The sequence below is a fragment of the Lissotriton helveticus genome, chromosome 9 (assembly GCF_964261635.1).
Source record: "Lissotriton helveticus chromosome 9, aLisHel1.1, whole genome shotgun sequence".
In the NCBI taxonomy this organism is placed as follows: domain Eukaryota; kingdom Metazoa; phylum Chordata; class Amphibia; order Caudata; family Salamandridae; genus Lissotriton; species Lissotriton helveticus.
This window is the reverse complement of record NC_136070.1, coordinates 929,955,641-929,980,798: the sequence shown is the minus strand read 5'-3', so window position 1 is coordinate 929,980,798 and position 25,158 is coordinate 929,955,641. Positions and strand designations below refer to the sequence as shown.

Here is a 25,158-nt window from a genome sequence, read left to right as displayed (position 1 = left end):
AATGTCTTCTGTCCAAGTGCATTATCTCATGACTCTAGGTACACACTTGACATTGGCCCCGCATTGAGTGGCTAGTGGAGTTCCCCATTATATCCCACTGTTGGTCGAATGCGAGGGACTCTGTGTGTCTGACACTTTCCATTTCTCTGTCTATTTGCTAATTTTTCTTCTCATTTTTCGGCAGCAAGGGAGGCAGTCGCTTTGTGACCTGATCTATTTGCATGGATGTAATCTTTGCACTTGGAAATGAAGCGTGACTGTTGTAGCAGAGAAATGAATAGGGGTGGAATTATTGAGGGAATGTCTTCTTGTCCCTCTGAGAATATCCCAGTGACATATGTGTAAACATTTTCTGAATTTCAGTGAACAAGGGAATTGTCACAGAAAAACTTAGTGTAATTGTGTCATGTATGGAAGATATGCTGTTGACAAACAAGAGCTGCAATTTCCTGATGATGGTACTTTTCATCTTGCCAATTGAGATCTTTGCATGGGTTTCTGGAGCAGACCTGCCAAGGGTAAATGGATTATTATGATATGTCATATATATAATGAAACGCCTTAAAGGTATGATGAATTTATAATTGTTAGTTTGCAAGTCTTTGATAAGAAACTTATAAAACAGCTCCATGCCCTCAGACAAGAGACTAAAGGGGATTTGGGGTGCTTCAGCCCACATTAACAGTTTGTCCTTCAGGCCCTGTCCAGAAGACAGAGACTAAACAACCCCATAGACACGTCTTGCAACTCCACATTGGCAGCATCAGGTGGAGTTAGGATAGCCTCTGCTCTCCACCGCCCATCACCATGCAACAATCTCAACAGGGGGAGGAGGAATAGTGAGATGGGGAAGAGGCATTTAAGGATGCTGCAGCTGATAGAAATGAGGAGGGGCCCAACATGGAGCCATAGTTACTCGTTAAACGGAAGAAGGGGAAATGATGCCATAAAAGCAGGGAAAATACATCACAAATATCTCCTATTAGAGTATATCCACCAACAACTGACTGGGGGTAAACCACTCTAGTCCATGTTCAGTGGGCCACCTCCGACCTAATTCAGTGACAACAGACCTTCCCCAAATTTAGTGATAATTCCTGTGATTAAATCAGGTGATTTCAGGCTATTTGCAAAACCCCAACTGAGCAGACAATGATATGATGTTAGACACGTTCATTCCTCAGCAGAGAAGAAAAAAGCAATTGCCCAGACCAATACAGCTAACACTGATGATCCTGATATGCCGTTATAGGCTCTGCAATGCCTTGACTGGTGGATACAGGTTGCAGATATTGCCCATCTGGTCACTTTGAGGACAGTCCAGATGACAACTATATTGGCAATGGAATAGCTGAGGAAAACACAAGTAAATTGGACAAAAGTAGAGTCTTTCATGCAGAAAGTAGATGAGCATCCAGCTGATATAGCCTCTAGAGTGATGGACATTCTTGCATCACATAGGGGAGGATGTGGAGGGTGCAAATCCAGATTTGGAAGATTCTGCGCCCTTAGTGTCTGGGGGGTGTACATTAGAAATTCACTTTCCTACTTTAGAGGGTATATTGAGAAACAACGTGTGGTGTGGCAGGCTATGGGACATCCACAGCTACTGTCAATGCCGCCCACTTAGGGCAGAAAAAACAGAGAGATAAGTTAAACAAGGGCCCTCAGGGCCCAGACAACTGGGTCCCATCCAGAGGATGAGTGAAGACATTGTCATGTAACGGGGTAATGAGAAAGGTCCAGCCCAAGGAAGAGGAGTATGAACACTCGACCAGCGAGGCAGATTATACCCCAGATCCAGTACAAACCGTCTCAAGGTTCCTATCTTACAAATCTCCTAGAATGTCAATGTTCCTGATCCATCTGGTTTCTGACTATCTTCTCCACATCCCAAAGTGCCTAGCACGATTATGCCCTGTTAGGAGTTGGACCATCAGGTTACCATCACTAATGACAGGTGTCCATATGAGAAGATGGTCGACACTGGGGCATCGTTGAGCTCTCTGGAGGTTGGACAAATACCTCCATCGGATGTTAAAGTAGTTCTGGGCTTTGCTGGTACCACAATAAGCCTGCCGCTGTCTGAACCTATTTCGGTCTCTTTTGGTCCCATAAAAAACAAACCTGTTCCTTCATAGCCCACAAGCATCAGATAATTATATTATATCAGATAATATTGTGAACCCAGAGGGACGTCTCACTTTTTTCCCAAATGGCAAAGTGCATAGCCTTTGTTCCCTATTAGCTGAAGAGTCACCAGAAGACACAATCGTGACATACTGCCCTGTTTAAACAATGCATCTGTTTGTTTATGGTCTACCCATCCAAATAAAGTTGGATTACTGATGTCAGCCCACCATGTACAAATTACCTGCTGCACACTCTGCCCGTTTTCCTGTAAGCCACAGTAACAATTCCCCAACCAATCCATAAAAAGCATACACCCCATTTTCAAGTTTCTCCTGCAACAAGGTGTTTTGATACCTTGCATTTCACCCTGGTATATCCCTGTCTTCCCTGCATGAAACCCTAACCTTTGCCAAATTGTACTCCACAGTACAGCTTCTTTCGAGATCTTAGAGCTGCAAACAAGTTTGTTAGTCTTTGTATCCCTGCTACAATTCTGAACACCATTCATGCATGTGCTGCATACTTTGCTGGTGTGGACGGACCTGTGTTGTGCCTTTTTCTCCATTCCTATCTGCCAAGATTCCCCATTTTTATTTTCTGTTCCATTTCATTCCCACCAACTTTCTTGGATTCATTCACCAATGACGTATTGTGAAAAGGACCACCATTTTCTCCTTGATAGTGAAGGATGACTTGTAGGATATTGTTTCTTTAGGGGGCTCTGTCTGACACAATACGTGGACGATCTCTTGTTGTCTATTCCCTCTGAGGAAGTTTCACGTTCTGACTCTCATGTTCTATTTATCGAACTAGCCTATTGAGGTAACAAGGCATTACTTTCAAACCTTCATATTTGCCTCCCAGAAGTCATGTATTAAGGTCATGTCATTTCATGCACATCCACAATTATGACTCCTGCCTGCATGCAAGTAGAGCCTGCTATTTCCAAGCTTATTGCCAATGGCAAGTAGAGCAGGTTTTGGGTTCACTGGTTTCTGTCATTTGTCGATTCTCATTTTCACTCTCGTAGCCAAATCACTGTTTGCACTCATCACTGATAGTGCCCCACACTGAGTTCGGCGGGCACCCTCTAAGAAGGAGGCCTTTATCACCTGAAGCAAGCATTGTCTTCTACTCTGCCTTATTTCATCCTGATTACCAAAAGCCATTCACTGTTTCCTTACATGATCTCCAAGGAGTGGCCTCTGGTGGGTGGCCTAACACAACCCTTCTCAGACAAAGGCCAGAGAGCCACTACTTAGCCTGTGGCCCAGGGCAAGTAGCCCTGTCTTTGTGCGGTCGCCTCGGCAACCTCACTTGTTGAGTAATCTATTTATTATCTAGAGCTAAACCTACTGGTGGTTCCACGCGCTAAGAAGGCTAGATGGGGGAGCAAGGCCTTCTCCATTCTGGCACCCCAGTTATGGAACACACTTCCCCTGGAGATCAAATTACAGCCTTCACTTGATCTCTTCAGGAAAGCGTTGAAAACCTGGTGTTTCACTAAAGCATATCAGTAAGCTCCTGTATCTGACTGCCCTTAGCTAGTTGTTTGAGTTAGGCGCCTTGACGCCCATTGGGCATAGTTGCGCGTTATAAAAGCCATTTCATTCATTCATTCATTCATCCTAAGACACTCACTCACCCTTGCAGTCCCGTGTGCAGTCGCTGCACCGCTCCTTCATTCCAGCTCCCGGAAATTCTCACTCTAAAGCCAAAAAAACTATGAACAGGTTCTCCTTGGAAACACAAACCTCATCCCCAATCCTGCGGAACGGTGCAAAGAATGATTGGACAGATAAAGACTAAACTAGCAAAAATCTGTCCGGATATAGGCCTCAAATGGCCAGAAGCTCTCCCTTTGGTTTTTGATGAATAGTAGACTCAATCCCAGTAAGAATCCTGGTCTAACCCAATAGTATATCCTTTTTGGAAGAGGGTTTCCATACCCTTTACATTAAATCAGTTCATAAGGAAAAAGTGTGCACCCTGCTAGGTCCTACTGACTTGGCACACTGCTATCAAAGTAGACATGTGCCAGACCCTGATTCATCTGACCCATGTCAAGAAGAGCCCAGTTCGACCAGATGCTGTTGAGTAAAATCAGCTTTTGGCCGCCATAAGTGTGGCAGGGGATGCTCAGACGTGAGTCCCTTGCTCACTTTGCCACTGGATTCAAGCAAGCCGGGATGAAGACGGCTGTAATGCCAGAAACCGGTCCTCGGAAGCTTGTTTCCGGTCCAGGGAAGGCATGGCGTGGCAGTTCGGCCTGGACTGTTCCCATGAGGCACAGGGTCAGACTGATTTGCATATAGCCATGTCTGAACTGGGGTGGCAGAGTGGGCTAAAGAACGGTGATGGATTAAACACAGATCTTTTGACTGGGTGTGAGTGTTTGATTGGTTCAGATGCTCCGTCCATCACCACCCCCTTTTGTACCGCTTTTGGCCGCCATAAGTGTGGCAGGGTATGCTCAGACGTGAGTCCCTTGCTCACTTTGCCACTGGATTCAAGCAAGCCGGGCTGAAGACGGCTGTAATGCCAGAAACCGGTCCTTGGAAACTTGTTTCCGGTCCAGGGAAGGCATGGCGTGGCAGTTCGGGCTGGACTGTTCCCATGAGGCACAGGGTCAGACTGATTTGCATATAGCCATGTCTGAACTGGGGTGGCAGAGTGGGCTAAAGAACGGTGATGGATTAAACCCAGATCTTTCGACTGGGTGGGAGTGTTTGATTGGTTCAGATGCTCCGTCCATCACCACCCCCTTTTGTACCGCTTTTGGCCGCCATAAGTGTGGCAGGGTATGCTCAGACGGGAGTCCCTTGCTCACTTTGCCATTGGATTCAGGCAAGCCGGGCTGAAGACGGCTGTAATGCCAGAAACCGGTCCTCAGAAGCTTGTTTCCGGTCCAGGGAAGGCATGGCTTGGCAGTTCGGCTGGACTGTTCCCAGGAGGCACAGGGTCAGACTGATTTGCATATAGCCATGTCTGAACTGGGGTGGCAGAGTGGGCTAAAGAACGGTAATGGATTAATCCTAGATCTTTTGACTGGGTGTGAGTGTTTGATTGGTTCAGATGCTCCGTCCATCACCACCCCCTTTTGGCCGCCATAAGTGTGGCAGGGTATGCTCAGACGTGAGTCCCTTGCTCACTTTGCCACTGGATTCAAGCAAGCGGGGCTGAAGACGGCTGTAATGCCAGAAACCGGTCCTTGGAAGCTTGTTTCCGGTCCAGGGAAGGAATGGCTTGGCAGTTCGGGCTGGACTGTTCCCATGAGGCACAGGGTCAGACTGATTTGCATATAGCCATGTCTGAACTGGGGTGGCAGAGTGGGCTAAAGAACGGTGATGGATTAAACCCAGATCTTTTGACTGGGTGTGAGTGTTTGATTGGCTCAGATGCTCCGTCCATCACCACCCCCTTTTGTACCGCTTTTGGCCGCCATAAGTGTGGCAGGGTATGCTCAGACGTGAGTCCCTTGCTCACTTTGCCACTGGATTCAAGCAAGCCGGGCTGAAGACGGCTGTAATGCCAGAAACCGGTCCTCGGAAGCTTGTTTCCGGTCCAGGGAAGGCATGGCTTGGCAGTTCGGGCTGGACTGTTCCCATGAGGCACAGGGTCAGACTGATTTGCATATAGCCATGTCTGAACTGGGGTGGCAGAGTGGGCTAAAGAACGGTGATGGATTAAACCCAGATCTTTTGACAGTGTGTGAGTGTTTGATTGATTCAGATGCTCCGTCCATCACCACCCCCTTTTGTACCGCTTTTGGCCGCCATAAGTGTGGCAGGGTATGCTTAGACGGGAGTCCCTTGCTCACTTTGCCACTGGATTCAAGCAAGCCGGGTTGAAGACGGCTGTACTGCCAGAAACTGGTTCTCGGAAGCTTGTTTCCGGTCCAGGGAAGGCATGGCTTGGCAGTTCGGGCTGGACTGTTCCCATGAGGCACAGGGTCAGACTGATTTGCATATAGCCATGTCTGAACTGGGGTGGCAGAGTGGGCTAAAGAACGGTGATGGATTAAACCCAGATCTTTTGACTGGGTGTGAGTGTTTGATTGGTTCAGATGCTCCGTCCATCACCACCCCCTTTTGTACCGCTTTTGGCTGCCATAAGTGTGGCAGGGTATGCTCAGACGTGAGTCCCTTGCTCACTTTGCCACTGGATTCAGGCAAGCCGGGCTGAAGACGGCTGTACTGCCAGAAACTGGTCCTCGGAAGCTTGTTTCCGGTCCAGGGAAGGCATGGCTTGGCAGTTCGGGCTGGACTGTTCCCATGAGGCACAGGGTCAGACTGATTTGCATATAGCCATGTCTGAACTGGGGTGGCAGAGTGGGCTAAAGAACGGTGATGGATTAAACCCAGATCTTTTGACTGGGTGTGAGTGTTTGATTGGTTCAGATGCTCCGTCCATCACCACCCCCTTTTGTACCGCTTTTGGCTGCCATAAGTGTGGCAGGGTATGCTCAGACGTGAGTCCCTTGCTCACTTTGCCACTGGATTCAGGCAAGCCGGGCTGAAGACGGCTGTAATGCCAGACACCGGTCCTCGGAAGCTTGTTTCCGGTCCAGGGAAGGCATGGCTTGGCAGTTCGGCTGGACTGTTCCCATGAGGCACAGGGTCAGACTGATTTGCATATAGCCATGTCTGAACTGGGGTGGCAGAGTGGGCTAAAGAACGGTGATGGATTAAACCCAGATCTTTTGACTGGGTGTGAGTGTTTGATTGGTTCAGATGCTCCGTCCATCACCACCCCCTTTTGTACCGCTTTTGGCCGCCATAAGTGTGGCAGGGTATGCTCAGACGTGAGTCCCTTGCTCACTTTGCCACTGGATTCAGGCAAGCCGGGCTGAAGACGGCTGTAATGCCAGAAACCGGTCCTCGGAAGCTTGTTTCCAGTCCAGGGAAGGCATGGCTTGGCAGTCGGCTGGACTGTTCCCATGAGGCACAGGGTCAGACTGATTTGCATATAGCCATGTCTGAACTGGGTTGGCAGAGTGGGCTAAAGAACGGTGATGGATTAAACCCAGATCTTTTGACTGGGTGTGAGTGTTTGATTGGCTCTGATGTTCCGTCCATCACCACCCCCTTTTGTACCGTTGAGTAAAATCTAGACAACAAATCTTGAAGAAGGGCGTGGGTCCGCACCTGCTGAAAGCTAGACTGAGGAGACTACTGCAGGGCAAGTTTGGGCAACCGACCCAGAAGTAGACAACTGCAGGCCAGGACGAGAAGCAGATGACAGCACCCAGGGTCATGAGACTGAGCATAGAGCTTGCTTATTCAACTTTACAGCAATTGAGTTTTCATTTATCATCCTATTTTGTATACTGTAAACTATAATCAAAAACGAGTTGCAGGAATGCCTTGTTCTGGTAAGCCTTATAAATACCTGTGTGGTGTCCTTGTTACAAAGACCAGCATCTCACCCCTTGGAGAAAATACATGAGAAACTCCCTAGGACTTTAAGCCATGAGAACCATTGAATCTGTCAACTTCTAATGAGGTATCCATTAGACCCCAAATGGGATGTATGCCACCCATGTGACGACAGGGGAGTACACAAGAAGGAATGTGTACCACCTACCTCATGTTACCTAGATGTGTGGTTGGCTGTTAGCTGGCCAATCTATTTTTGGAACTGTTCACGGGGACATAATACGAGTACGAGGTACCTGGTAGATTTGGAGGATGGCATGTGTCTCAACTTTTTGGAGTTAGCTAATACTAACAAAAACTGAGATTTGAGGAGAAAGCAGCTGCAGAGTACAAACTAGACCCTTGTCACTAGGCAGCAGGTTCTCAACTACACAGTCCAATATTGGAAACAGACCAGAGAGGGGTATAATGTGTTGGTGGCTCCTGTATGATCCTTTGATTGTCGAACAGGGTGACAGTGTTTTTTCACCACTAATAGTTTCTAGATTGCTGAAGTTCCCACTCTATAATTCCAGATTTTCAAATGCTTCCCGCAGGGGGAACGTGACTATCCTGAACACCACTCGGAGATACTACCAATGGTGTAGCAGGTTTCAACATGATCAGCAAGGGTTAGAAGGTCTCCCTACTGGTGTGTACCACACAGTGGATTAAAAGTACAGGGAGAAATGAACTTCATGTGTGGCACCAGGGCTAATAAGGTACCCCAACTGGGGATGCGCTTAAAACCAGGGCCTGACCCCCCAGAGGAGCCTTGTTCTTTTCTCACACCAGGAGGCAGCTGCAACATGATTGGGCCACCCAGACCCCTTAACTGGGGAAGGACTCCCACAATGCGGGACACACTAGAATCCCAGGAATACATCACCTAGATGGCCTTGCTCTTATCTCCCGCCAGGTGGCAGCTGCAATGTGATTGGCTAATCCATGGCACTTAACTAGGAAGAACTCACGGAGCATGGGACGTGCTAGAAACCGGGGACAGCATCCCCCAGAGGGCCTTGTTCTTTTCTCCAGCCAGGACGTGGCTGCAACGTGATTGGCCACCCAGGCAACTTCACTGTGGAAGAACTCCTACATAGGAAGACTTGCCCGAGCCAAGAGCAGGCCAGTCCACACCCATTGGAGTCGGGAAGAGGCTAGGCTGGGCCACCCCTCAGACATCCCCACAAAGGTACTATTATTGACCCTGTAATTTGCTTTAGAGCCTCCTTTTTTGTATCCCAGGCTACGTTTTCTAATTTGCTGTACATATTACTAAGGAAAAGTGTTCACAGTTGTCGTTATTGGCTATTGTTGGCCAACAGCAAAGAAAGGTCCCAAGTCAGCAGGAGAGAACTGTGTAATGAACATAATAGATGACATATTGGAGGAAGTTGAGGTGACATTAAATCCCACTGTCTTACCTTTAACCACTGCTCTCTCAAATGAATTCCCTCACTCTGTCCAGAATAAAAGATCAAGGAAGAAGGTCCCGTATATGTTCACAAAGCCAAAGAACCCTGTCTCTGTCTCACATGTAGCGCACTCAGGGAGCCTCCAGATTTCATATAATGTTGAACTGGCTATTTAAGATAATGCTATTGTTATTGTTAATTTGGATGTCCCTTATCACAATAGATATTCTGCACTTTGTATACAAGCGGATGGTGAAACTGGAGGGGAGGAGAGGGCAGTTAGTGCTCATGCTAAGCATCCTAGTGGGAATTCGGATGTGGAAAAGTTGGTGAAGGTGATAATGGGGCTGATGGATGAGGCCCAGTTTTGAAGTTAATTCTAAAAGCTCTTGAAAGGAAAATTGATGAAGCATTATTAATAAAGAACCCTGCTCAGATTGTGGAGGCTGATGGGGGCCATATGGGGGATTGGTACTAAGGCCTCATAGCTATTTTCCGGCAGAAGTCCCTGTGTTTCAGGTAGACACACAAATTCCACTCTTAGGTGTGGGGAGACAACTTACGAGCGGTCGCCTTTTTGGGAGAGAGGGGGGTGAGTTGTATGAATTCGAGCAAGTGTGGCTCAAGATGTGAAAGTTCAAGGGGGCTGGCCACCTACAACGAGGCACCATTTAAAAAACAAAGTGTTCACAGAGAATCTCTTCCATCCTTTCTTTTGGGGTTTTTTATATAGCGCAAACTAGACCCGAAGATATCAGGGCGCTTTACATGAGCACCAGTTGGGCTACAGACAAACACATTCCTTTTTGTTAGGCATAGGGAGATTAAGTGACTTGCCCAGAATCACAGGATGTTGAGCGTCCCTGCCGACATTTGAACTCAATTCCCCAGCATCGAGGTCGACCACCCTAGCCGTTAGGGCACATCCTCTCCCCACCCTTCTCCACTTTCGCCCAACAGGAGAGAAGGTGCACAAAGAGAGCCAGCTGACTATGCTAACTCCTCTGAATCAAGGTCAGATTTTTTTAACGTAAGTCCCTAAAGCCACTTATGGGTATAGGGAAGGAGGAGATTCCTTAACCAATAAAGTTGACTTTGAAATGTAAAAGTTCTATTCGATCATCAGGCATGACATCACAAGAGTTGAGCGAATTGTGACCCCCTGGAAAACCCTGTGATCTGGTGAGAGGGGTTCTGAAGCATCAAGCCTTGGCGGATGGCCTTCTTTTCAAGGATGCTTGCGGAATTTGTAATGTTAACGCTCAAATCCATATCAAATATAGGGAACAATTGGAAGTGTCCTGTCAAAGGAAAGTGCAGCATTCTTCAAAACCAGCTGTTCAGAGCCCACATTGGTCTAGTGGGTTGGGTGAAATTAATTGACTAGGTGAAAGTGCCAAACACAGGATATCATCATATAAGTGTGTTAGTGGAAATAAACCTAAGGAAACTTTTTCCTGGGAATGCGGTGAGATCCTTGGTAGTGTATAATGATTGGAAGCATCCCTCCAATGATATCAGAATGGATGGTGCTTATTCCCTGGTGGCCAGTGAGGGGGATTGCCCCCAGAATGATATAAGTGGGACGACTAGAAAATGTATGTCGAAGGGGACCTTTGCACCTTGTGACCAGATTGTCTTAAAAATGGTATGATCAACCTGATTAGAATTTTGTCCTGGAATGTGGCAGGGGTTAGTTCCTAGTTGATAGATGCAGATGGGGCAGTTTAAAGATAGGCATGATATTTGTTTCTTTCAGGAGCCTTGGAGTATACCCCTGTTTGTAGAAATGGGTTTACATAATTTTACACGAATGCAACACAGTTATCAGGGGAAGAACCTCGGGTGGGGGGTTTGGTCAAGACAGAATTGCAATGATCTATTAGGGCTCTATCAGTCAAATCTACAGATGCATTGGCGGCTAGGGATGACTTTCATGCTGGCAATTCTCTGTGTTATTTAATGTGTACATTCAGGTGGATGAGCAAAATGGGGAAGACAAAGTTATAAGTATACTTGAGAATTTCCTTCCAGAGCATAATGGAAAAGGGAAGGTTTTAGTGGCTGGAGATGAAGACTCCACATTTGAACCACTAGTGATTTCCCCCTAGATCGAACAACTGATCAGGATAATGAATAGAGAATTCCTTCTCTGGACCTCCCCACAGTGAAATGGACTCTAAGGGCAGCACAACAATTTGCAGTGAGTTTACAATAGGACCTTAGACCAGCATATGGGGATCCCTCTCTGATTCTGAGGGCAGACCTGCCTTCAATAGAACGTGTCATTCTAGTTGCATCAATTATTTTCTAATTGACTTGAATCTTTGGCCATTTGTGTATTATTTGGCTGTAATTGATAGGGCTGATAGTGATCACAATGCCCTGAGCCTGTCGCTGCTGGCTACTTTATCAGATAGCCTCTGAAACCGAGGTAATATACAAGTAGGTATATTAAATTAAGGAACTATAATACTTTAGAATTTAAGATTGGGAAATCTGTGGAGGCTATCAGGACAAGTTTACCAGCAAAAAGCTCTAGGCTCTGATAGATTCCAAATGAGCTTTTTCTTGCACATCCTGATGTTTGGGGTCCTCATCTCAACCTTCTTTAAAAATCTCTACTTAATGGTCTGAAGATATCTGCTTCTTGGCATATTGCAGAGATCATACCAATTCACAAAAAGGGACAGCGTAATGTGCCGCGTATTTACTGGCAGATCAGTTCGATAGATGCCTCGCAGAAGAATTTCTGCAAGAACATATAAGTGCACCTCCAGGATTGGGTTAAGGAGTACGATGTATTATCAGACTTACAGTCAGGGTTTAGAAGCAGTATTAGTATGGTTGACCAGATCTTTCATTTTAATTGCATTTCACGGAAGACTGTAGCAATCAACAAGTGGTGACTTTTTGTCACCTTTGCCGATTTGCGTGCAACATTTGACATGGTCCTGAGAGAAAAGCTAAGGACAGTCCTAGATAAGATAGGTATCCTTTTTCGACTGCATGAAGAAAATTATGCTAGGGTCAGGTGAGGGGACAAAGGCCAATTTACCGACCCTTTAAGAATTATGTGCAGTGTGAGGCAGGGCTTTGTCCTGGCCTCTACTCTGACCTCATTATATATGAATGATGTAGTGAAGTTATTGGATAGGGATAATTGCAACTCCCCAAAAGTGGTAGGAAGGAGAGTACCCGCTTTACTCTTTGCGGACAATACTTTACTGATCTCGCAATCCCTCAAAGGCCTACAACAGCTCCTAAATAACTTTAAATTTTTCTGTCAAGAGCATTAGTTGGAGCTTAACGGTTTTATATGGCTCAGAGATTTGGGGACATGTGAACCGTAGCATATTGACCCTGGCACAAAACAGATTTATTAGATCTCACTTTGCCCTCCCAAAGAGCACACCCCTGATCCCTATGCAGCTAGACACGGCTATCACAAGGATTGCATCAAAAGATGAGTACAGACCCTTGATTTACTGGCACAGACTTTGGACTTTTAATGCTCTAGGAGCTTATTGAGAAATTTTAGGTGATCTTTTGGCCCTTTCCTGTTCCCAAAACGTATCATGGCTTAAGTGTGTGAAAACTGTATTGGGGAGATTGGGCCTGAAGAGGCTTTGGGTATTTCCAGAGGAATCCAACTTCCTTTCCAAAATGGATATTTAATCATTATATTGGAAGTATGTGGCTGTCGAAATTATCTGTAGAAGCTAAGGTTTTGACAACAGAGGCTATAGATTTTAAATTGCTCCCTTTGTATGAGCGCAAAATTGATTAAATTGCCTTCCTTTTAGCTTGGAAATTATATATACAATTTAGGTGCTTATCCCTTCAAATTAGAGATTTTTTTGTAATAAGTCGTCCAATGAACAACTAGTAGCAGATAAGTGTCCAGCTTGTAGAGGGGCTTCAGAGTTGTTGACATATATCTCATTGTTCTGCCCAGCATATGGCCCGCAAAGAACAAAATGAATATTGACCCTGTGTAAGGAGCTGGGTACTAGGAGGCATCTCAAGGCCTTTTGGACCTTAGAACTGATAGCTCCAGGCTTGTGGTATTTTCTGTTGCAAGATACCTTGTACCTGCCTGGATTTGGTGTTCTAAATGTAACCAAGCTAATAGGCAATGATATAAACTTTGCATACCTATGTGTTAGTGCTTGGATGATGGGCTATTCTATGGGCCCGATTCACAGAACTAACTTAAGACAAAATCCTAAACTTACTACTTTTGGTATTCACAGAAGTTAGGATTTTGTCTTAAGTTTGTGCTCCCTCCACCAGCAGAAACCTGGTTGACCCGCGCACTCCACATCCGTGGCACATAACCATCAGAAACCTCTGGTAAATCCAGCACCCTCCCGTACCAACAATTTAGCCCATGGTACGGCTTCCTTTCTTTCCTTATCTTACGGCTCTCTTAGCAATTTTTAAACTGGCAAATCTATTCTATCATTCACCCTCGTTTTTAAATCACTGCGCCGCTAGTTTGTAACTATGCATGACATGCCATCGATTCTTGCCCCACGGCTCTCTTAGCAATTTCTAAACGGGCAAATCTATTCTATCACTCACCCTCATTTTTAAATTACTGAGCCGCTAGTATGTAACTATGCATGACATGCCTTTGATTCTGTCACTCAAAATGCGCCGTTCTTAATATGAGTGGTTATCAGTATAGTATTGCCACTTCTTAAATTTCGACACCGGTAATGCCCCAATCACCTCGCCGTTAAAATGTAATTATGCATGATATGCCACAGATTCTCTGAATCTAAATGCGCTGTTCCTAGTACATTACTGTAATTTTGTCGTTTCCTTATTCTTCTTCACCTGCCCGTATTTTGAATGGCTTAAGACTCACTGCAAGTAATCATCGCAGGTTTCACTGCCACCACTATGGGGCCCTATTATACCTTGATTGACTGGTATTGTTGCAATCACCTTTATGCATCTATGGCACGGTTGGCTTAGCAAATTGTAAGTCCTAGCATTTTTAAACTTACCTTCTCTTCCTTTCCCCCCCCCCTGTATTCTTTCCAATTTTAAATTGTATAAAGTTCTAATAGGCAAATGTCATTATGCTTTCAGGACAAACATGTACTATTTCTCTGTCCTGAAGATGATGCCCTGTATTCAAAGTTAGGCATCGAAACGTCGTCGACAAATTAGCACCATATGTACTAGAAATGTCCAATAATGACATGTGCAATGGTGTTTAAAAACATAATTAAGTCTGTCCACTGAGTACAAGTATACAGACCGCCATGTTCGTTTTTGCCTGATTTTTCATTGTTTTGTCTTGTTCACTGTGGGTCACGGGCCGTGCCCACTTGTCATTTATGTAAAATAATTGTGCTACTGTCTATATTCACTAAATAAAATCCTCTCCAGCTGGACAAAGGACATACGTACTATTTAGTGTATGCCTATCATTACCTTGATCCTTCAAATACTAGGGTCCACTGTTCTCTATAACTAGTATTATTAGCAGCAGTTGATGGTGAACTGATTACCGTGCACCATGGCTGGAAGGAGGAAGGAGGAGGATGACGGCCCCATTGCATTTGCCAACCAAGACATTATGTCCAGTTGTTCACTCGCACTTATTTTCAAAAACTCAGATTCATCAATAGCTCTAACCACTCCAGTCCTTCGCAGGTTGTCTTCTTGAGAGGATTTTTAAAAAATGCCAGCAACAAAATGCCCAACCTGAAAATGTTGATTTAGGATACTGTCTGTATCTGAATTGTAGTGATATGTGTGTGGTGTATTCTACATTTTGCTACAAAAAATAAATAAATAGGGGGATGAGTATCTGGCATCTAAAAAATGTGTAATGTTTTTTCTAGCCGCACCGACCACCAGCTTATCGACAATTAATTATATACTCGCTGCAAGGGTCTACACTGTTGTCTTGAGACTTGTGAACAGTTGAACACACCCCTCTTTACTTGGCATAAACAGCAGGAGTTGAGTAACGAATGCCCTCTTCTATCTTCAACTCAGCAGAGAATGTTTCATGAAGAGTCAGACGTTGATGGAAAAGGGAAAGAAGGATGGGTGAAATGTAATATGACTGGAAGAGAAGGATGCATTGTGAAATGATGCATATACTATATGTGGCTGATAGGATGCATGGGTGGGTGATAGATGGAAGAAAGGTGGAAAGATGACTGCCTGGGGGTGAAAGTGTACGGGTGAAAGAAATCCTCCAGAGGGTTTGATGGGTCAAAGGATGCATGGGTGGTTAAATGACAAATGTATGTTGCTGAAAGGTTTCTTGGGAAAGACAGCCATGTTTGGATGGATGGATGGTATTCATAGTTGAAGACTGGATAGAGAGAATGTAAAACGTAAATGGTGACTGAGTAGAAAAGCCAAGGGTGAAGAATGAAAATACTGGAAGAACAATGATGAATGAAAAAATCCCTGGGAAGAAGGGTAAAGGAGAAATGTTATCAAGGTTTTTGATTTAAAGGGTTGAGGTGGTATTTCAGAACACTCTCTTGACTCACAGTAGCTTTCAAGCGCAACATATAGTATGTATCCTTCCTAGAACCCACCCATCATCATCGCCTCCCTCCGAGTCCCGACCCATGGCATTTCGCCAGTGACGGCCAAGGGTGACCTATCGGCTATATGGTTACATCGGAGACACTGCATTGTTGGCTGTGCAATATGTGTCCGCCTCAGTTAATGTGAAGTTCCCCTTTACAAATGTCATAGCAATATGAAAAATAAATAGTTGTGTTTCCTTTCACTACCAGTATCAACTCATTCACTTCCTAGTACCTAAGTAGCTCCAGACCTTTCCTAACTTCCTTCTTCTGTCCCAGCCTTCTATAGAATTAAAAAAAAACATTATTTGCATGCGCCACTTTTCTCTGCCCAAGTGATATGTTATATTATTGCTTCCATAACATATTACGTCAGTTCAAATTTTATCCTTTCAACAATTGCCAAACAAAGTGACTCCCTACTAGCAAAAGCATAGGTACTTGATGATGATGATAATGATCGGTGAAACGTCTAACTATCCGGCCTATTCCCTCTAACTTACCTGCAGTTGAATAAGTTAATAAGTATTTTCCTTACTGTCAAGAAAATTTATTTTGTGGGGAACAAGTATTTTCAAATGTGGTGATGGAGGGTGAGGCCAGGGAGTAAAGTGGGACATAAGACTAGGTGACTTTGCATTTTGTGGATGGGATAGTCTGTGAAGAACTTGCCAAATGCAATAACATGTTCCTTAAACCTTTCCATGTACTGTAGTGCATTATTTTTCCCATGGGCAGACAGGAGGATGTCTGTCTGCATAATTGCCCTATGTTATAATTAGTTAGTAGTACCTCGTGTGACATATATCATTCAAAGTAAATATTAATCTGCCTTGTTGTAGTCAGGGTGAAATTGAGGCAATTAACAGAGCATGGGAATAGAGATAATTGTGTAGTACAGCTGCCCCACCTGCAGACAGTAGCAAAGTAACACAACACGAGAATGTCTGTCTAGGGCACAAGCTGAGCTGGCATGCCTACATTAAGTTAGCTCAACGAGAAAGAAGAATACTTGTATGATCAATAGTGCTTAATGCCTAAAACTCTATTCAAATAAAAATCAAATGTTATGGACTGCTAGTGCTACTGTGTCACTATATAATTGTATGTGTTTTGCTAAGAGTATTGGTTACAATTTGTCTTTTTTTTCTTTCTTGCTATAGCTACTCCAGCCAATCTATCACAACCCAACAGGCAGGAGGCAGCAGCCAGGACCCGGCAAAGGAAGCTGGAGGCCATCAGGGCCAAATTCCAGAGGCTGGTGGCCAAGCAGGAGGATAAGGGGGCAGCAGCTGTAGCTGCAAATGCCCCAGACTCCAGTCAGGCCCCAGTTCCTCCGGTAGTCTGTCGCTGTGGTCATAAGGCAGCTGCCCACTGCCATTTCACCACTGCTACTCCCCCCTATTTTGGATCCTTTCAGTGCCGTGTGCTCCAGAGGCTGGCGCCACAGAAGCCAGGATGGAGGAGCATTTGGACCATTTAGAGAGGAAGGTCTTACCCTGCCGCTAGGCCTCTTTTGTCCCTGTTTTAATCTTTTTTTTGGTGGGTGTGACTGGTTGGGAAGAGGGTGGGAATCTGTACATTTGGGGGGTTTTCTTATTTCTTCTTTATGGACAATTACATTTTTAGACTTTTACTTTGAACTAAGCTTACTTTGGACATTGGTTGGGGTTAGCGAGAGGGGTGGGCCTGTTGATGAGGGTTTACTGGGTTATATTTGTTAGGGGAATACATTTTGTATGGTTGTACATATGCTACAAATCTTTTTTGGGTGGGTTACTCGTTTACTTCACTCTGCTGCTTTTGCCGCAGGCCTGCAGCTAGTTTTTAAAATCTGCTGATAGTGTAACAACAAAATAGTTATGCAGTACCCTCACTTGTCTTACTACTCTCTCCTCCTAGTCTCAGCAGTCTGTAGCTATATTAACATCGGAGGACTTTGAGGGGTGGGGTTGTGAATTTTCATTGTATATAGATTATTCCAGTTCAACAATGAATCCCCCACAGTTCTTCTCTTACCAAAGTTGATGAAGAGATGGCAGCATGGTTTCCCAAGGTGCCATGGTGGTGGTAGTAGACAGTAGCAGCAAGCTAGTGCACTAGTTGATTAGTGAAAGCACCAGATCCAGAAGCGAGGTCCTACTCCCTCCTATCCGAACTCAAACTGTAGGTTAAGGAATATTCATCACAGGGAACCAATTAAATTAAAATAAACACTGAGTTAATGCCAATAGTATATGCAAACTTTACAAAAGAATTAGACAGTCACCTGAGACTAGACTACTAGTACACAAGAAGAAGAGAGACCAATAGAGAAAATACTATAAGTAATGCTAAATTAAAATGATCAGAATGGTGAGCTGGTGAAAGTTACAAAATGAAGTTGGCACAAGCTTTGAAGTGGCCATGCTTAACTTTTGATGCAATACAGTGCCTGATGGATGATGCTGGCAAGTATATTCCTCTGAAATTTTTTAAAATATCGAATACTGCGCATGGGTGGCTAATCTAAATATAATATTGCCATTGTGGGCTACACTTAGAGCTGAAGAAGATCCTGCACTGAGTTGGTATTGCTTTCACCACATCCGCCCCATCAAGTGTGTGATCAATTAATGGTGTAAATTCAAGTTAGTCACAACTCAATAAATCACACTGGGGGGGAGAGGGTTAGGGGTTCGATGAATGGATGGGAAGGGGGATTTGAGGAAAAGGTTTGACACAGACAAACACTACAGCAGGACAACAATTATCCTGGCAGCCGACCATCATTAATCTGTTATGGGAGGAAAAGTCAATGGAGGAATTATGATGAGTAGTACAGGTAAACAAATCAAGTTGTCTGTTTGCCCCCAGAGAGACCCAACTCACATTATGTTCTGTTGCTCTGAGCTTTGAAAGATAGCAAATACAATTAAATTATCTGTAGGAATCAAGTAAATAAACATAAAAAACACACAGTTCTAATGATTAAAGAGAAAAAAGAATACTGTATTGCCGAATTGGGAGTTGCATCAGAATTCCTCTTGGACGGTCTGTCAATCTTGGGTGCCTCGCGGATGCAGTTCGGTAAAGTAAGTATGAGTATGTTATATTGTTTTTCCAGTATGGCGCAGGGCAAGAGGGCTTGTAGATTAAAAAACAAAAATGATATTGAAGAATCAAGGAGAAACAAGTTAAACAGCCTAAAGAGTGCACTGAGAAGACTCAAGAGGCAGCATGTATAAATGTCTGTTTCCGGTTACCTTCAACTACAGGCACCCAACCATCACTTGACTTTGAATTTGACCCAGACAGCACTGAGTACACACACACCCAGCCACATAGCATTTTTCAAATAAAGTACAAATCAATGCAATGCTGTCACTCACCACCACTACACAGAGTTGTGTAGGTCAGTTATTTACCTTTAAGTCACTTCAGAGTCATCACCAAATTGGTTGGTTTCAGTGAATGTGAAAACTTGCATCTTCTTCTGGTAGCAGTTCTCGAAGTAGTCACGCCCACACCCTGAGTCATTCCATCATCTCTGATCTTCCTCAGTCTGACTTCAAGTATGGTGTCCAGCTCCTTACCAACTGTATCCTGATTCCAGACTCAAATGCAATAGATCGGCATGAAGTACAATTTTGTTGTTGCATAGCAAGAAGGGAAAAATGTTGTAATTTTTTATATAGACTAGATTTGTGTTTGCTCTATCTTAGGAACTGGTTGGGTCTGACTCTGAAGAGTATAAAGCAGAAAACAATAAAACAAAGAAGTGGACTGTGGATTGGACCTGGTGAAGGAATATCACTATCTCTCAAAGTGTAAGGAAAACAAATAACTGTCAGGGGAAAATTGATCAACCGTCGGTAGGCCACTAACATTGTAAATCATCACAAACACATGTTGAGTGTAATAGCAACAGATATACAAACCCCCACTGTCACAATGCCTGCCACCATATGAATCATCTCACCTCAACACACATGACGCATCACAAGTTCACAACAAACAACAATCACTCAGTATGTAATGCATGCCATTTACCTGTTTTTATGGTGTGTTCACTGTGATTGATTCAGGGTACATTACAGAATGTAGATCCAGTTGTTCACAAAGCAAAAAATGGGCATTGTAAATTAAATTATAATGTCACACGAGGGTCAGTCCCTCTAGGGTAGGAAAGCATAGATAGGCCCGGTCCAGGCTTGGTGGCAGGCACACATTTGTTAGTATTCTCCATCCAATGCCTTTGAGGGAAATGAGTCTGGAGGAAGGGGGGGAAGTCAAGACTTCTTCACTGCACACAGTTGCAACTCCAATCCGGAATAAAAATGTGTCTAAGAGTAAGACGTGAGGATGAATTAGTCAACCAGATACAAACAAATATTAAAGTAAAAAATAATGTTACCTAGTAGCTATATCTTTTATTATTATTTTTTGGGGGTGTCAGAAAAAGAAGGAAAGTAGATCAGTGATAAACTAGAGACTGAGAGAGAAAGTTATAATGGTTATTGTTGGCCCAGGCCTAGTAGTCAGCAAAGTAGAGCTTGTCTGCAAACTCTGGTGGTTCACCCAGAAGTAGGGCAGCTAACACACTAATTCCATGACCTAAGTCTCCCTTGTCTTCCTCCTGTAGTACTTCAGGTATGAAGTAATCAGTGGTATAAAGTGCTGATTCATTTGAATCATGGTAAATCTTTCCACGTTTTGGGGCAAGAGACTGGTCCTTCTTACAGTGACAACGGCACCAGCAGCATTGAAAACACCCTCAGTGGAGACACTGGCTACTGGGCAAGGCAGATAGTTTATTGCCAGACTGCTGAGCACTGGCCTTTAGCACCTCTTCCCATATCAATACACAAATGAGGTTTGATCAAGGTAGACCTTTGTTGTGTCGTCCAGATAGGCCTGGACCATTCACTCAATGTTCATTGCTGGTGCTCCACCATGCCTTCACCTCTGCACTGGACTTAAGCCTGCCAGCAGAAACCACTCAGTTGCAGATTTTGGGGCTGATTCACCTGTTGTTGGTTTTGGCTGCTGTGAACCAACCGCACTGCCCTCAGGCTCTGAACTTGAAGGCTACCCCGCAAGACTTGTGCATGGAGGAGTGGGCCTCTAATTCCCTGCTGTTCTTTTTCTAGCTCACTGCCTTGCTCAGCTATCCGTGTTTTGTATTTTCTAATATCCCTGCCTGAAAAAGAATTAAAGTGGACAGTAATAGTTTGTACCGTGGATCAAGAACTGTGGCACAGATGTAATCTCTTTGCTCCCTTGTGTTAGCAGACAAGCGAAGGATTAAGCTCTCTAACAAGTCCTACGCATCTTTCTTTTCCTCAACACCTGTACACATTGAAGACACCTCCTTCAGCTGTTCTTTTAGCATGTGCAACAACTGGATGGCTTAGCCAATGGAACTGTCCTCTTTGCTGACTTCCCGTGTGAACACCTCAAAAGGAAGCAGCATCTCCTTCAAGCATTTGACTAGCCCCCATTGGTCCATCTCAATGACCATGCCTTTCACAGTTGCATCCCCTCTTTACATGACATATTAATTGACGGGTCTATACTACCCAAACAGCCGTTCATGCATGTAATATGTTGAATTCCAAAGTGGTGGCATTTCCTGTATGAGTGTTTTAACTAGCATTCTAGTATCATGCTGAATGACCCTCAGTTGTTTCCGGGCTTTAAATGAATGGCTGAACTGAGTGTAGATTCTTCTGCAGGTGGACAGTAAGTTGCTTGCTTGGTCTTCTTTTCTGAGAAACTCCTGTACAATGATGTTGATGTAGTGCGCCAAACACAGGACCCTGAAATAACTAGTATCGGCTATGGCCTTAACTATATTACTGCCATTGTCTGTGGCAACAAATCCAATCTTAAGCCCTCTTGGTTGCAGCCATTCAAAGGCCTTGTTTTTAAAGCCTTCCAAAATGTTTACAGCTATATGTGATTTCTCCATGGCAAACATTGCTACTGTTGCATGTTTCTGAGCAGCACTACAATTCTCAGTGTCAACACCTGCAGATATTTTTTCTCTAGCCTCCACAAAAGATATCCAGTGGGGTGATGCACATGTAATCAGTGGCTTAGCAACTGGTCCTGAGGTTCCGTGACAATTGTAAGTGATGTTTTCGACTCGCACGAATATGGTCGAGTCTGGTATCTAAGAACCGCAAATGATGAGTTTAGTAAGTATGCGCAGTTTCGCTGTGCTAACTTAAACCGTTCGTTTGATATGTGGGTTTTTCATCTGTACCCACGGGTTCCATCTTAGATACGGCATCCATTTTGTCTCTTGCCCTCAAGTAGCCAGCGAACGGACACTGTCCGCTTCGTTACCCTGGGACTCTCAAGATATCTGTGGAAGACACATGTTCTTTGTAAATATCTTTTACGATGAGGGGGATGATACTGTAAGGCAGACGGCCCCGCTTGAGCCGCTTCTGCCGTGCCGGTTTATTGTCTCAGCCGTGCATCTCATTAGGCACGTCCCTTTGATGCCTGTATCTCGTGTTTCCCGATACCTCCCCTTTTACACCCTTTTCAATCTCCCACTGTCTCCATCTTCCTCTGCACCTGTCTTTGTCCCTATTTCGATCTGTTTTACTGCCGATTGGAATTCACTAATGTTGGGAAGATGGGTTTTTACAGTTGGGAACCACCAAATGTTTCCGCACTTATGTTCCGGACCTTATGTGTACCAAAGTGACCAAAGCGACCCCTCTGGGGGATAATTATGGGAACCAGGTTGTAAACTTTTGTGTACCATGTTGTCCTATGAGTAAATTCTGCATAAAAGGAGCGCTCCACAGAACCAATTTGAAGCAGTCTCCCCAAGTTGCACGTGTTGTACTTGTTGTGACTTCTGTGTTCCCTGCAGTAAATAAACCTTGAATCTTTGACGCCGAAGGAAGTGTCCCGTGTCTCTGTAGTTTGTGCGCCGAAACAGGTATCCCATGAAGGTTATAGGTGTTGTTCCCTGGCACCGCTGGTACTGTTAAAAAGTCCAGTCCTTCAGTTGGCGCCCAACGTTGGGCGACTTCAGCGGTACCGGTCCGGTCCAAAGCCTGATGATCGTGAGGAACTTCGTGTGAAATCTCCGAGGGAAGGTGCACCCCGCTTCATCGATCCTGTTGTCGAAATAAGTGGCCCGAAGTTTTTCCCTGCGAAGATTCCCGCCTCCTGACGGCTGCGACGGACCGATGCCCTGACTGTCGACCTGTCTTCGACGCCCGGCGTAGACCTTATGTACAAGCGAGACGATAGACGGGCCTTCCTGGTAACGCCATTGAAGTTCTGAGTTAAGTATTTGTGGGTCGCTCCCAGTCCTTAGTGGTTGTTCTAGCTTTTGAAAGCTTTGTGGTTAGCCTTTAAGGCTTTGTGGTAATAGCTCACTGAGCTTTGTAATAGCCTCCTCAGGCTTTGTGGTTAGCTCTCCGAGCTTTGTAATAGCCTTAAGGCTTTGTTGTATTGCATGGTTCCATTGCATTTGTGGTTCTTAGTATTGGTCCTTAGTATTATTTGACAGTTGCAATTGCCAAAAACCGAGGGTTTTGACTTACACAAGGTTTTATTGCTTCGGTAATCCTTGAAGTTTGATACTAGGTTAGTGTGCACGATGCCTAGCCATAGTGATTTGTTTCGTATTTTCAAATGTTGCGCAATGGATTCCCGGTTGGAGGACTCGTGTCCGATACCTCCAGTTGGAACTCCGATACATGATCTTTATAGTCGACATGGGGTGGGTCCTATAATATATAATGATTACTGGGTCAGTTATACAAAGAAAGACGGTGATCTTAGATGGCCACCACATGGAACTTTTGAACTTTCGATTTTAGATAATCTTGAGGCTAAATTATTTTTAAAGAAAGCTAGGCCAGCTATGTTTGATTCCTTTCGGATATGGCGTAAAGAGGCCAAGCAGAAAGAAATCAAACAACTTAAAAAGAATCAAAAACAAGAGTTCGTTCCTGTAATGCAAGCTATAAAAGAATGTAGACAAGACAAAGAAGAAAAAGACATGGAAATCGCTACTAGATTGCATCACATGAAAATAGATAAATGTTACCCAGTTTTACCGAATAAATTAGAAAAGAAAGCAGAAGATTTGAAGGAGGATTCCTTGCTGTCATATTTGATGAAATCACCACCTCCTTATGTACAGGGTGCTACTGCTCCTGTAGTTGCTCCTGTAGTACCTCCTGTTGTACCTCTTGTTGCTCCAGTGGCTGCGGGCCAGCCCGCTATTAACCCTACGTTTGTTTCACCACCTGTTCTTGTTCCTACTGCTCCTGTACCTGTACCTTCGCAGACTGTTGTTTCTGCTACTCCAACTATCTTGTCCGTTCCTACTATGCCTTCCTTCACCTCCAGTGTTGTTGCCCCTGTTTTTCTTTCTCCTTGTGTTCGTAAGCGTGTTCCTAACTCTGTTGCTACTCTTTATTCACCTCTTTCTGGTCCGTTATTTTCGTCTGATTCATCTGAAACTCCTCAGAGACGGAGTCAGATCCCTAGTGGTAGGGAGAAAGAGACGTTAGTAACAATGGCACATAGGTGGATAAGACATCCTGCTAATTACACTCCACGTGTAGTCTTTGATACGTTTTCTCAGTTTAATGAGCCTACGCAGAGATTCGTATTTGAGGAGATGTGTACCTTTTTGAGGGAAGAATGGTATAATGATGATGTAGATGATGTACCGTCCGACATAATTGAACTTCAGAGTCACTTTTCGAACGGTATGATTATAGGAGACGATGTACGACGTGCCGTGGAACGCTTATTAGCATTCAGACCCACAGCACATTCTCGGGTGTCATTAGATGATACCACTGAGAACTGGAAAGCGGTTCCTGGTCAGTATCCTATGAGAGAGGTTCCGCCACTGTGGGTGCCTGGAGATCCGCAAGCTAACCCTGCAATTCTACCGCATTTTCGAAGGGTGTGGATACATCTTCCATGGAAACGATCAGAAGTTTTGCAAGTGAAGCAATCCTTACCTGATCCGCGTAAAAATCCGGCTGGTTATTATAAGGAGTTATCACAACTGGTGGAAGCTACTATTATGAATATTGCCGACATCGACATGTTGTTTGGCAATGTGGTACCGCAACCAGTTTGGGCTAAAATTCGTCAAGCCAATCACGCAGTTGAATTAGGGGGTGATTGGGTTGCACTGCTAGCAGCTGATGCATTACAAGTTGGTGGGGCCAAGCCTGAACAGCTGATTTTGGATTTGCCTCAGAAAATCATTACGCTCATGAAAACTCTCATGCCAGCGATGAAGGTGAACTGGGATAAGTTATCAGCTTGTAAGCAAAAGAAAGACGAGAATGTCTCAGATTTCTTTACAAGGTTTGAGGAAGCGTTTGTCGACCACAGCGGCCAGGACATGGGCGCTGAGGGAGGCCAGCGGTTATTCGTTGACAAATTCGTGTCGAATTTGCTGCCTGAACTAAGCAACAAATTAAAGAATTCAGAGAGTGCGTGGGCAGTTTCAACCCCTGCGCAAATACTAGCAACGGCTCAGTATTATGAGAATAGGGAAAAGGAAGAAAGTGATCGTGTAGAAAAGAAAACGAAAGAACTCAAAACGAAGGTTTTGTTGCAGCAAGCATACCC

At 44.5% G+C, this 25,158-nt stretch overlaps 1 protein-coding gene across 1 annotated transcript in view; it reads right to left on the bottom strand.

Moving 5' to 3' along the window:
- Positions 1–25,158, bottom strand: part of LOC144782023 (cytochrome P450 2G1-like) — a 701,349-nt gene that overhangs the window by 575,230 nt on the left and 100,961 nt on the right. The window lies entirely within an intron of this gene.